Source organism: Vespa velutina, chromosome 4 (assembly GCF_912470025.1).
Source record: "Vespa velutina chromosome 4, iVesVel2.1, whole genome shotgun sequence".
Classification (NCBI taxonomy): domain Eukaryota; kingdom Metazoa; phylum Arthropoda; class Insecta; order Hymenoptera; family Vespidae; genus Vespa; species Vespa velutina.
This window is the reverse complement of record NC_062191.1, coordinates 7724580-7740311: the sequence shown is the minus strand read 5'-3', so window position 1 is coordinate 7740311 and position 15732 is coordinate 7724580. Positions and strand designations below refer to the sequence as shown.

Genomic DNA, 15732 nt, shown 5'->3' with positions numbered 1-15732 from the left:
TCTATTTTTTATTATTTCTCTTTTTTTTATCGACTTGACTCATTTTTTCTCTTTTTTCTCCCACTTCAAGGATTCGTAATCTTATCGAAAAGAGTCCATTTTTTTACTTTCCTCATTGAGCTTCCTCGTCCGTCGACTCACCAGACCGATTCATTACCATGTCAGGCTCCATGTTAATCTCTCCAAGAGAGCAAGAACATACAATTCTCTCTCTCTCTCTCTCTCTCTCACCCTCTCTCTCTTTGCCTGTTTCTTCTCTCTCTCCTACTGACTATTTTCCGATTTTATGTATGTATGTGGAACGACTCACCACTGTTTAAACTTCTTCGTTTACGTACCAACTGTAATAATATTTGATCGACGAACGTTTTTCTCTTATTATTGGAAAATTCGAAATCTATGAGATTGAAACTACCTTTTTCTTCCATATTTGTTTTTAACAATTCTTTTTTTTTTTTACTGCCAATTATTTATTACTATTCATCGACGATCATTACTAACGTTATCGCTAAATAATAACGTTATCGCTAAATAAATAACGCATGACAATTAAATAAATAAAAATCAAATATTAAATAGATTTGTAAAAGCTGTCAAAAATTATCATATTTATATTATATACAAATATTTATATCTAAATATTATATCTAAATATGAAAACACCGTGATTAAAATTTGTATATAAATAAAAATTAAATATAATTAAATATAAATAAATTTATAAAAGTTTTTATTTAATATCCTCGCCGTTAACTGACTTCATTTCATCATTTTGTTGGTAAAATATATTTTTATTACCAGACATTATGAGAGGATCTTTAGAAATACATAAATGGAAATATCTCTAAAAAATTAAGAACACCCCGAATTTAATGTAGACTTAAAATATAAATGTGTGTATTTAACGATAGTGTGATTATTTGGTACCATGGGAGCAAACATATTTTTTAACTACGATGAGATAAATTAAAGGTTTTGCTTCTTCCCACTCTCTCATTATATATGTTAGTAGAAAATGAATGATAAAACAAAATGGATGTTTAAGAAGGAACAGTATGAAAAGAAAAAGAAAGAGATAGTTTAATTTGACGACAATTATTTATGCTATTTTGCCTTCGGCAACTAATTGTGAATAAGGCTCAAAAATTGAGAATTTTTATTATTATAAAAACCTAACCTTTTTCTCTGTCTTTGTCTCTCTTTCTCTCCATCTCTATATATATTTATTTCTATCTACCTCTATCTCTTTTTAATCCCAATACACGTGTATCATATAATTCACTAAGCTTTTAATATGACTAGGATTCATTGCTGTGAAACTAACAAGTGAAAACATGAAAAACAAAAATCCGTTCGATGACATGCGATGTAAGTCATTGTAATTTTTTTATTAAAGTCGTTCATTATTTTTCGCTCGTAGCAAATGTAACTTCGAACACAGATATAGAAATAAACCGATTCAAAATATGAACTACTATTGCAATAGGAAAATATTGTCTCCATTATGCATCTATTGTATCGATTCTATAGGTTATACTTCTTTCAAGCGTAACTTAACAATCGAGTTAGTGTGTAATGGAAATTTTGATATACTGCAAAAATAATAGTACATCTGACAAAAGTTAGAAAAAAACCATATGCCAGATTATACTTCTCTGAAGATAGTTTACTACTATTATTATTAAAAAATCAAGGCATCGTAAGTCGTTTAAATAAATTTAAAATAACGAAAAGTAAGCAAGATAAATAAAATAATCAAGAAAGAGAGATGAAGATCAAAGGATAATGTTTCGTTCGTCTAATCATTGAGATTTCCATTAAAAACGAACAATATCAGGCTCGACTAGCAAGTACGACGTTCTTGTTACGATTGTGACGAAAGCAATTTTAAGTTCACATAATGATCGATCAAGTTGGATCATGTTCATACATACGGATCAATGATCAGAAATTTATCGAAGCATCAAACTCGTTGGTTAAATTTTTCCAGCACTTCGATAGTTCTCGTTAAGTCATATCGCATCACTACCTTCGAACCAATCATTAAAAATTCTCTTTTTATCTGTAGACTAACAGAATGAGTTTCCTATCATTTTCGATATAGAAAATACTAAATTTTGTTGATTGTACGTTGAGATCATTTTAATTTCGTTTCAGAAGTTTACTATGAAACTCAGACAACAATTTCATTAGTAAAACATTTTATGATATAAAATATTCATTTTTTAAGAATTAAAACTTTCATATAGTTGAAATCAAAATTACATAAATATAATGAATATTATTATGAATAATAAACTAATGTATCTTCGAATTTTTATTAAATTCCAACTAAAAATTTATCCTTGTAAATATTCGTAGTTGGTTGCTAAAAGTCCTTAAGTTAATGATATTAAATATGTAGATCATTTTTCAGTGGTCGTTCAGGGAGGTCAGAAACTTGTAAATTACACACTAATCCAGCGTAAAGTGGCTGGAAAACATGGCAACACACGGTGCTCTGTTAATCATATAATTTTCTCACTTTATATAACACATCTCATATCGTAATGCATAAATCGGAACATTATAGAAGCAGTAGCTGATGGTGCCCTAATTTGATATCTTTCATCAATATGCAATATTACGTGTTTAATTTGGTTACGTCCATCGAAATTGACCGATATCTTTTTATTATCACTAGGATAGTTCAATAACTTTAATGTAATCTAAAATATTCGAGAAAAATGAGAGAAATTTTCTATCCTAATTTGATAACCCAGTTTTTACTTGTTACTATCTCTTATTATGAATGAAAAATAATAAATAAATATTAATATTAAATAAAATATTATGCGGTGATGGTTTATAAGAAAGAATATAAAAAAAAACTTAATGTAATTTTTAAAAATCTCTGAGAATATTTTTAAAACTTCAATATTTCTTAAGTAATTTCATTTTGTTAATTCATAATATAAACTTCGATAAATGTAATACGTGTAAAACGTAATCTTATTGATTTCAAATAATACTATTAAAAATTATTATTCCATCTTAGCATACTTACGAAATACGAATGTGTATGTACATATATGTATGGATACATATGAAACTCATAATTCACTTCCGTCGTATTCGATAATACACGTTCTGCTTTCAAACCATAGAGTACGATCGATTATGTTTCTGCCAAATGTATTAATCTGTGAATTCCAGGTTGCGTAGCTGATAGGCAAAGCATGTTGTATGCACCTATACGGCGAATATTGTGGTGTCCGTATTCGCATAATCTGTCAGGCATTAAATATTAAACGACTACATAAGCCTTTGATCTTGTTATATAACTACGTCTATTCTGTCTACAAATAAATTCGGTTTTCATCGTATAAAGAGTTAAAAATTCGTTCAATAAATTTCTTATCATCTTGTTTACGTTATCGACTTTATGATTTCTTCCTCGTAACTCTTTGATCTGTTCTAATTAATAATAATGACATCGTCTAAGCGCTTAAGTAGATATTTCTTCATCTTAATGCATGTAAATAGATCGCTTAAAAAGGTATGCCTTTAAATATTGAAGATATAACTTGTTTAATTAATAATGCTTTTTTCTTTCTCTCTGGCTATCCTTCGAATTAAATTTAATACTCTATTATGAAAAAATTATGTTTTTATATATTTTCTCTCTTCTTCTCTCTCTCTCTCTCTCTCTCTCTCTCTCTCTTCCTCTCTCTCTCTCTCTCTCTCTTTTAATTTTTCAAAATTTATTAAAAATCATAACATTCTCTTTGATAATTTAATTTGATAAATCCTTTTGAAAAATGTTAACATATTGGAAGAATATTAAAAAAAAAAAAGAGGAAATTTCAAATGTAAGAATTAATTCGATAAAAAGAATTTTTTTTTAATAGAATCTGTAAAAATGTATTCTTTATTATACGATCGAATTATTACTTGTAATATGAAAATGTTCATCATCCCATTATCTGCATAATTATAATACACATTAATATTGTAATCGATATGAATTTAACTGCTCGTGATATTGTATGTTTCATTGGTTTAACAAATTAAACGAATCATCAAAGTCCTCATTAATCGAATATATGTAATATTGGTGAATAAATTGGATACGCACGATTGATGACAGAACGCGTATATACTCATCAACATTCAATCGAAAAGGATAAAGTATCAATAAAATCAATAATAATAAATGACATATAATATAAAAACATATATAGAGTATGAAATATATTAAGTATAACATAAAATAATTACATTTATCATAGTGAAGATTCTAATGAATCTTGATTAATAAGTCAAGTACGACACACGTAATAGTAGTACGGGAATACTCAAATGTATTTTCGGAGATTGGCTCTCGACGTAATTTGACCAACTCCGAAATTGTCTCCCGTTAGGTGACGAGTATCGGCGTAAACACACAACCGCGAATTAATTTGTAGAGACGTTTTAATCAAGTTCCGAGAATTTCGACCACATGTGTATGTGTATGGTATGGTGTGATGTGTGTGTATGTATTCCGTCTCTTGTTCAATATACCGTATTTGCACATAATACAAAATATATTTTACTGGTAAAATTATACATTTTTCCTTCATTGTCATTCATATATCAATTATAATAATTAAAATTATTAATAATTAATTCACACCACATATACCTATCATTGTTGATTTTTATGATCGATAATCTTTAATATTTATGAATACTGTTTAATATTTATTAATACTGTATTAATTTTATGCAAGATAGATACAGAACTTAGATAACCTGTCTATTTGTTACTTTTTCTTCCAATATAATAACTATAGAAACTTCTCTCTCTCTCTCTCTCTCTCTCTCTCTCTCTTTTTCTTTCCTAATGAACTAGGAGACAAAGTAAGAATAGAGTTGTTGGAGATAAATTGATTGAAGCCGCGACAATCTGTAAACGTGGTTATGAATACGTGGTAGTTCATCGAAAGAATTAATAAGAACAAATAAATACTAGGAAATGTAAAGATCCTTTTTCATATTACCAAAGTTACACTTTTAGTGCAAGCAAACTGTTTGCCAATGAAAATTAATTCCAAGCATTTTCTTATCCGTTTCTTGCTTAATTGAGTTGATATAATATAACAAAAAAAGTTATACTGAAAATACTGATTTTTGTTACGTCGAAACGATAAAGGTATTTTAATTTTAAATTAATTTTAGAGAACAACTTGAAAAAAGAATAATTTAATATAACAGTTAATCTTAAAGTAAATCTAACTCTATTGAAAAAGTTATGACAATGAATAAATTAAAAATAACAAACAATTAAAAAAAACATTTTTACGTAAATTTAATATAATTCTTATGAAATTCTTTCGTAAAACTTTTGTTGAATTGACCGTCATACTTTTTTTTGCCTTCTTCTTCTTCCTCTCCGTTGCTTCGACGACGACGCAATTACTAGTGCATACGTGATGATGTGGACCCCTTTAAGTTGCAAGGTTGGCCCATATTCTCTCTTTTCTGTTTTCGCGCCACTATACTCAGATTTACCACTGACCTAAGAGGGCAAGATTGAAAAAGAGAGAGGAAGAGATATGTTTCGGAAGTTGACCTCATTCGAGATTGAACGTAAAAATACTTTCAAAGAAGTGTTTCTTACGTAAATTATATAGCTATAAAAAAAAAAAAAATATATATATATATATATATATTTATTAAAATTTTTCAATATATAATATTGAATGACACTTTATTTATGGAGCCAAATTACATTTTTTATATTTTATATAATATTATTTATTTATTATATAACATATAATAATTTTAAATACTTCATAAACTCTTATTATAAATTCAAACTTAATATTATTTTTATATTCAAAAATCAAATTCATCAAATATGTATTAGAAGTGTCACCCTATAAAGTCACCTTGCGTCACCCTGACGCAATCCTGACGCAATTATGATATTTCTTTGACTTTTCTAAACAATGGACTGTTCGCAGTACAGGTCACACTTGTTTATGCACTCATCCGATTCTCGAAACTCCCGCTACATTTCTTTGTATTTTTTAACTGTTTCAAATATATTACATTTCTTTGTTTACTTACTTACATTACTTAAATTGTGCCTTCATTTATCGCCACCATAATTTATTAAAATTAATCAAGACTAAATATACTATTATCAATTAATTCTTTTTCATGACACAACTATAATCATCTTACTACAATTATTCTTTATGTATGCGTGTGTGTATATATTTTTTAAAATAAATAAATTTACAATTGGATTTATAACTTATAAACATATAATTTAATAAACATAAAATGAATCCGATTATTATAATCATAATTAGTTAATTAAAATTCAATTGAAAATGTCACTTAAAAATAACTAATGTCGATGTTTGGCAATTTTATTAAATATTTTTTAATGATTCATAGACTTTCTTAGAATGGATATTATAAGACACACATGATCTTACTAAAATCGATTATCAATTCTGAGAAAAAAAAAAGAAAAGAAGGAATAATAGTTACGTAGGCATGGTAACTTCCAATTTTATTTTATGTTAATGCAAGTGCGAAGAGAAGTCAGCAAGTACATAAGGAGATAGGCACGTACATTACGTGATTTTATTTATGCATAAACCACTCGGTTGGATAGGCGATCCATAAACCTCCGTTTCATGGGTTCATTCAAACCTCTTCCGCTCCAGAAACGCTTTTGCTTCCTCTTCTATGAACATACATTGTTGTTTCTCTTAAGGATAAGGTTCATAGTCGTTATTAGCGTTCAAGAAACGATGCGCTTCTCAACTGTAACTTCGATACGAGTGCAAGCGTAAATGATTATTCGTGCTAACATAGCAAGTATCACTTACCTTATCGAATTCGAAGTATCTATGAAAGTAATAATTTACAGTCGGTTTCATTGATTATTTTCTATGACAAATAAATAAGAAGATATTTAAAGGCAAACGTGCGGATTTACAACGTTTTATTAACAATCTCGAGAGAAACGAAATTTCTTTTCTTTTCTTTTTTGTTTTCCTTTATTTATTCATTTCTTTTCTTCTTCTATCGTTTCTTTCTCTTATCTCTTCTTTTATCTTATTGTATTTGTCATTAAAAGTCAAGAAAAAAATTCATAAACGAAAGTTTGCGATGTACGATATGAAGATATCGATATTTACGACGTAGCGATGGTGCCCTCATAAAACTTAAGTCCTTTTAATTTTATGTGATATCGTAAAAGCACACTTTAATCCTTTCGACGAGGAGAGAGAAGCTACATCGGCCGACAGATGCCCATTTGAAGGATCAAAATTATTATCTCTTTTTTAACTGTAACTCTTGCTCTGCTTCTCCAAAAGGCTAAAATTTTATATACAATCTGGAAAATAAATTTTACTTTCCTAGTCTTCATTAATTTGAATAATATGAATGAAAATCATTCAGAAAAGGTATAAAAACAAAAACTCAACTCTCGATTGTTTTTTTGTTTTTTCAAAGTCACGATTCATTCATTAATAATAATTTTCAAAGAAATAATATAACAAACCCGAGAATAGTTTGATCTGTCAAGAAAAAGAGAGAGAGAGAGAGAGAGATAAAAATTGAAATTTTATTTTCACTTTAAAATTTAAAATATTAAATCATTTTAATTTAAATCATGTAATATTTAAAATTTATAATATTAAATCCACATTTTAATTTAAATTGTGTTTATATGTATGTATTTATTTAAATTCCATGCATGACTGGCTTTTACCAGAAATTATTAAAATCATTATTCAAAATCAAATTCCAACAAAAGGTATAACAGGAGAGAAAAGATATAATAAATAAAAGAAGAAAAATCTTGAGCTTCGTTTTTCCGGAACATTAATTTTCTCAAAAGAGCAACTAATTCGTTTGTTATCAATATATCCTTTATTTCGCTTTCTCGCTAGCATAGTTTCATTAGGGAAAAAGCTCTTATCTCTCTGTTTCATCAACGAAATTATAGCTAATTAACGATCGATTTTGTTCCCAAAAAGACACGTTCTTCGAATCATCGACGAGATTCTCCTCTTCATTTATCACAATAAAATCGTAAACGTTCCTTTTAAAATCTCATTTTCGAAAATTCTATCGAAGAAATGATATAGGGATTGATAACCAATTTTTATAAATAAAACGAACGTAATTCTCGGTTATAATCTTAATTATAAAAAATCATTTAATTACGAATTATTATATATTGACAGAAATTTTATTTCTCTTCATTAATAATACACTATACAATCGTCGTCGATCGATTTTCTTTTAATTTATTCTTCCATTAAACTTACGATAAAATATTAGAGTTTTTCGAAAAGAAAACGACTCACCCTTTTTTTTTTTTATTCATCCGCGATCTTCCATAGTTTTGGTCGTTTTCTTTTCGTGTACACACAGTTTATTTATTTTAAACGATAAATAAATTATATATATATATATATATATATATATATATATATATATATAATTTTATCGAAAGCTCGTTCAGTTAGCTCGTTTACAATCAGTCAATATTATTAATAATAATGTAATATTTAAAAGGGCTCATTTAATTAACACGTCTCGAAATCTTAATAGTCTTCGATAATATCGTAAATGTAATTATCTTATCTTATCTTATCTTATCTTAATTTAACAATTTACCTTTTTCTCCATCTTTTCCTTTCTTTCCTTTTTTTACAAGAGATATTTACATTTTTAAACAATATTAATTTTAAAACGGCGGAAGGATTTCGTGTCGCTAACTGTCGATATTCGATGGATCTGGTAAAGTTTTATCATTAAGCTTATTAGTCTTATTTAAAATTATACTATATATTTTTATTATTTATCTCACTCTTGCATGTACAACTTCATTGACTATAGTATCTTGAATCTCGCTGTTTTTATTTATTTAAAAAAAAAAAAATAAATAAATAAAAAAGAAAGAACCGAAACATCATAAAGTTTCGATTCATTATTTAAATGGAAATATTTTTAATTCATATTCTTTCATATGTATATAGTGTACGTATTTTACACTTCTATATCTAATTTGCGGCACCTTTAGTAACTTCGTTAGTCGAATTGAGCGCCATGAAATCATTCCACTCGTATAATACATTCCTTTTGTACAACGTTAAAACACAAACCATCAAATATATTCTTTGTTTTATGTGTGTATGTTTGTTGTTTAGGACTGGTTCTGTGTATGTGCGTATGTGTAGATGTGTAATTCTTTCTAATTTCATTTTCTTCAATTATACAGAAATGTTCAATACCCATTCTATTCAGGATCAATCACATCGATGAATGTGGATATAATACCTGTAACATTAAAAGAATGAACATAATTTTCATGAGAAAGTAGAACAATCGAATACTATAAGTATAAAACGATCATCATCATTCTTATCCGAAACAAGCTGAATTATTTCGGAAAAAAATGTACATGATACATCATCGTGAGATAAAATATTATGACTACGACCGTACTATTTTTTTTTTTTTTTTTTTTTTTTTTCTATAGCGAGCTATATAAAATTTATTATCCATGAGTTACGTAAATTTATCGGCATTATCATAACGATAAAATATAAGAAAAGTTCATTTTTCAATATTTGTTTCAATTGATTTATTACATGAAAAGGAAATACCTTTTTATTATTTACTACGATGAGAAATGACTTTTTTTTTTTTTTTAATATGTACCTTTCATACCACAGAACATCATATAGAATATTATCTGAAATAATGCGAATGCTTGATGTATTACTTCGAAAAAAAATAGATACAAAAATATTTTTTTTCTTTTTCTTTTTAACCATTGTTACCCATCACGCTTGATGAATATATATATATATATATTATATATATATATATTAATACTAAGGAGGATATCAGTAGCAGTAAATGTATCGACTTAACAATGCGATCTATTATTTCTTGATTTTGGAGATAGATGGGCAGGATAATATTACATATTATAGCATAGCTGCTATATTAGAGTATATTAGGAAGACAAAGGTACATAAGAGACAAGGAAGGAGATCCTTTGTCAAACGCGTGACCCAGTCAGTCACTAAGAAAAAAGATCTATAAGTTTAGTCGAACTGAAAATTGATCTTCTCTTCTAACACGAATTGAATGACTGAGATCTCGTTCACAAGACACCAAATCGGTTAAAAGAAAAAAAAAAAAAAAAAAAAAAACGCACGCGTATATCAAAAGAGAAAAGTAAAAATTAAAAGTGATAAAACTACTTAATCGACCATTATAAAAATTATCAATGTGTGAATAAATTAAGAACGCATAAATTCAATCTAACAAAAACTTTAAATAAAAAAATAATATATATCCAACGATTAAATTTAGTAGTAAAATTAAATAATCTTTTTCAAACAACACTGATCGTTATTCTCTTATAATAAAAGAGAAAAATTAAGCTACGGATATCGTTTTTATAATCAAATAAAAGAGATAAATCTCTTTTATAAACAACGAGCATAAGCCTTTTCGAAGTTCCTCTTTAAGAAGCAGTTCTGTCCAGTACAGAGATATGCTGAATGAAGAGACAACAACTTTTCCGTCGTTGATAAAAAGAAATTGTGAAAAAAATCTTACATACCAGCAATTGCTGCCGTTTGTACGATGCCAGTTCGATATTTTCCAATAACGTTCAATCCTCAAAATGTTCTCCAAGGAAAAGAAAAAGAAAAAACGAGAGAAACTGAATAAAATTCATTCTCGCAGGATATGATTACCTTTATTCCACTACTTCCCACTTCCTCCCATCTACTATATCCTACTTCTGGTATATTTTTATTGACTGTATAGATTTCCGTTTCAGTTTTATGGATCATATCTCGTCTAGTCTTTGGGATAAAACTCGAAATTTATCGAGATATTATTTCGATCGGGATGGATTTCAAATTGAATCAAGTGATTACATATATCGCGTTCATCGAAACGAAATTAATTGAAATAAAATGACTGTATGTATGTTCATTTAAAATATTGTTCTAAAATATTTGATATATAATAAACTTGCAATTTTTATTTGATAATTTATGAATAATTGAAGAGAAAGAGTAAGATAAAAATTAAAAAAGAAAAGAAAAATAGAATTGATGCGCGAGTAAAAGTATTTAAATAGATTCTAGTGATGGGAATATGAATCAATAAGTAAAGAGAATAAATACAAAAAGGAAGAGTGAAAAAAGGTTGAGTTATAAAAGAATAGAAAGTAGTAGTATCCATTGAAAGAGGTTCATTTCTATTGTACTTCTTTGACTTCACATTCTTGCACTAGTATCACAATCGTATTCTATTTTTTGAACTTTTTAAAAGCATTCGAAAAAGAATTCGCAGAAACATCTGATCAATTTTATTGCCAAGAAAAAATTTATTCCTTTAAATCCATCCATTATAATATCTAAACGAATTCTTTTTATATTCCAACGATGACAAAATTAAAGTACAATGAAATGATTGCTCGATTGATTATTATAGTTGACACAGCAGTTTTTCAAGCAAATTTAACAAGGAATGGTACAATGTACATACATACGTATGTTGATGTACGTCATTCGGCTAACAAATTAAAGGATAAATAATTCAGTAAAAATACACACTAAATCTATACTATACGTATATATAATGAATTTATGATCGCACTTTAATACCAGCAGTAAAACTTTAACTTCAAACAAACGTAATAAATTTAAAATTGAATAACAAGAAACGTAACCTGAATTTAACAATACTTCCAAAAACTCAACTACTGACGAGAAAATTTCTATAATTTCTCATTAAGCGTAATTATTAAAACTTGTCCTTACTGAAGTAACAACGAAGAACTTTTTCCTGATGTTCCATGTAACTTAAAAAAGTCATCGCTTGTTATTGAACGTTTTTTTTTCTTTTTTTTTTTTTTTTTTTTTTTTTAGATTTCTATTACCAATAAAACACAAATGTTTCTCAAATTATATTTCTTCAATGTGGACAAAACTTTTCTATAAGTTGTTATTTGAGAAAAATATTTTGAAACATGTAACAACAAAAGGAAAAAGTAACTTCCTTATTGTTATTTTAGTAGGGATAAGGCTTTAAGTTGAGATTCTAATAATAAATCAAACACGTACAGATTTGGTTTGCAAAATCAATTTATCTCTTATCTCCGATCTTTCTTTCGTTTCTCTCTAGCAAATTTTTGCTTCTATTATAACAATATTTTTCAATGTTTCCTCTGTTATTACATTATCACAGTTACGATATTATTATCTCTTATCTATAAATGGAGAATTTATACATATATATTATTCATATAAATAATAATATTTGAAATCGCTGAATCAATAGAAATATTCTATAAATGCTGATCAAATAATAGTAGTAGAAAAATTATTTTTTCATCGACGAAATATGTACACGCCTATGCTTTAATAAGGGAAAATTTCTAATCCAGAAGTTTTGATTTTAATTTGATTGTAATGAAATTTTGTAATATACAGGATCCATCAATTATGCACGCAACAATTTTATTTCGGAAAAAAATCCTTTTAAGAAAATAATATTGTTGTATACCTTAAAATTATTAGAACATTTTGTCTTTTCAATTTAAATAGTTGATTGTACGATTATAAAAACAAAAAAAAATCTTTTTATAAAAATTGAATTTAATTTGAAAAAATATTGGATTACGAAAGGGAAATATGAACAAACATTTAGACTTGTTAATATATAGAATGTATAATATATAAAATTGTTAATAATTCTTAATATATAAAAAGATCAAATTTTTCTCATTAAAGAGCAATACATATGGAAAACAAACGAACTTAAACGAATCTTAAAAATTTATTTCTTATACAAAAAAAAATAATTATTTAACTGTATAATTTTAATTTAATTTGATTTAATTATACTTTATCTAAAATTAAAAAATTTTAATTTTGATTTAATAATCGTTGATGCGCAGATTATGACAAATACGATTATTTCACAGTGTGATTTGATTTAAAGCCACGAGCAGTGTGACGATATTTCATTACACGTGTCAAAGACTTTGAATTGCCTATTAAGAGATGTAAGATGTTTATTTATATGCGTATAACAAATGAAGCACAATTAAAATAGTATGTGTAGGAGTGATCCAGTTAGTTCCACTCAGCAATCGATAACGAACGGATTAGCAATTATTAGCAATTTGAATTTACATTGCTGATGTTCCTACACACTTTACTTTCAAATCATAAAATTAATATTATTGTTAATCTTTCCTTTTATGCTACGTTTTGATTACCATCCGATTAATTTTTTCAAAAAGTTTAATGTTTAATTTCAATTCCGTTCACACATTAATTAATCATCGGTTATTCGTATCGAACTTTTTTGCTTTGGTACTGGATTCGAATTTAGACGTGTGCATCTTTAATCAATGGAAAAGTATACGACATCATCCAAACTACGTTGTTAGTATAGAGTCTCACAAGATCATTTACATAATAAGCTGATCGACATTACCAAATCAAACAAATAGGATTTGTAAAAAAAAAAAATAGTAAGGATGACTGTCAAACTTTTCTACAAATGAATAATTATGTTACAAATGTCTAATTATGTTATATATACATAATAGTACAAATAAAATATTTTCATTTTTAAACAAAGGTGTTTTGTAAAATTTCGATTAAATCGCTTCGGTTATTTCGCTAATGTTTAAATGAAAAAGTGTTTATTAGTAATTAAATGCCAATTTGAACATTCTCAAGCGAACAATACAATATAACTTTTCTGCGATGGCAAACAGTCAGTAAAATTTGATTACATTTTGTTCAGCCAATTTATTGCTATAATTAAAAAAGTTTTACACGCATATACATATATATATATATATATATATATATATATATATATATATACACACATACACACACATATTTGAATCATGATCCAAAGTGCAAAATTTCAAAGCAAAGCAACAATTTTTCCGATAGTGATTGTTAATACATTTTTTACGTTCATATTTAATGAATGATTAGCGAAAGGACGAACAAGTAAGAAGATTAACAAAAAAGATTGGATAGAATGAAAAAGAACAAAAGCAGAACAAAAAATAAAAAATATTATGATATCAGGAATATAGAAAATTTTTATTTTTTTTATTAGTACAAAGCGATTCTTACTTTCTATGTATTAATATGTAAGTATCGGAAGCATCGGAATTTAGTATTTAAAAAAAAAATAAAAGCAGAAAAAGATCTTAAAAGATGAAGCTCTAAAATGACAGGAAGTAATGAATTTCATTCATAGAAAGGTGTTTAAGATTAATGATGGAAATTATATGTTTGATCCCCGTTTTCAAGCGTCGATCAATAGCGAAAACTACGAGGCACCACAGTCTTATGCACAACAAGAATTTTCCATTAAGTAAAACGAAGTCAATATTCGACTTGTCTCGAATTTTCGAAGAAACTTTTTTTACCCCTCAACGTTAATTTCTACTGCGAATTCGTTTAGTCTGTCTCGTTCTTCTCTAAAAAACTGACGGCTTTTACTAGCGTTCGTTTCTTTTACTCTCTTTCTCTCTCTCTCTCTCTCTCTCTCTCTCTCTCTCTCTCTCTCTCTCTCTCTCTCTCTCTCTCTCTCTCTCTCTCTCTCTCTCTCTGTTATCTATTTCATCCTATTTTTGTCCAATCTGTCCGTCTGTTTCTCTCTTCCTGTTTATTTATCCTTTCCTTGTCTTTTTCTCTCTGTCTGTGTATGTCACTTTTTATCTCCCATTTTTGCTTTTCTCTATACTACATTGATTACTTACTTACAATAAATAACCTTTTCAAACCTCAAACACAAGGAAAATACACAAAGTAAAACAAATTCAATATAGCAAACTTTAATAGCCAAGTTCTAGTAGCGTCGGTGTCACACGAAAATTTCCTAATTAGCGTTTGCCTAAGTGGCTTTCCACGAATTCAGGCGCGAGCGAAGCGTTCTTTCGAAGTTGGAGTGGAAAGACGAAAAAAAAAAAAAGAAAGAGAAAAGAAAAATGGAACGAGTGGAAAATCAAAACGGTACGAAAAGAAAAAAAACAAAGAAAGATTTGCTTGACATAATTAAAAAGCCTGGAAAAGGGTCATTGGAGACACTAGATTAGATTAGATACTTTTCGTGTCCAATTATATTTCGTGAATCTTAATTACGACTATAGTCTTAGAAAAAGAAGGAAAAACTATTGTTAGTGTTGATGTCTCAAGCGTTTAAAAGATAAACATGTAATACATTTCTCCTCGTGTTATTGCCTTTAAAAATTTCTGTTCTATATAATATATGTAAATCTATTTGTGTATTTTAGAAATAGATCCAATTAACGAAAATCAATAAACATTGCTAATTGATATAAGCTGTCTATCTACACATGCAGAATGTATCGAATGAGTTATTTCTATCGAGTTTCTGATAATAAATCTGTCTGTAAATCTATTTATGTATTCTATAAATGGATCCAAAAATCTGTATAATACGAAAATCGATAAATATTTTTCATTAATATATGTATATTCATTTTTTTAATATAAAAAATAAAAAAAATATTATAAAATAAATAATGAAAAGTTATTGAAGAAATGTATATTTATAATATACTTAGGCATAATATGTATGAATATATATACACAAATTTTTTTATTAATATTTACTATTCATTATTTCTATTCTTAATAA

The 15732-nt window shown here is 27.1% G+C and overlaps 2 protein-coding genes across 2 annotated transcripts in view; one reads left to right on the top strand and one right to left on the bottom strand.

Annotated features, from left to right (window-relative positions):
• LOC124948715 (B9 domain-containing protein 1) overlaps positions 1 to 15732 on the top strand; it is a 104020-nt gene that overhangs the window by 62630 nt on the left and 25658 nt on the right. The window lies entirely within an intron of this gene.
• Positions 7642 to 15732, bottom strand: part of LOC124948716 (allatostatin-A receptor-like) — a 33749-nt gene continuing 25658 nt past the window's right edge. The window contains exon 4 of the mRNA XM_047492740.1: positions 7642 to 9339. The gene's annotated coding sequence lies outside the window, so the exon portion shown is untranslated. The remainder of the gene's footprint in view (positions 9340 to 15732) is intronic.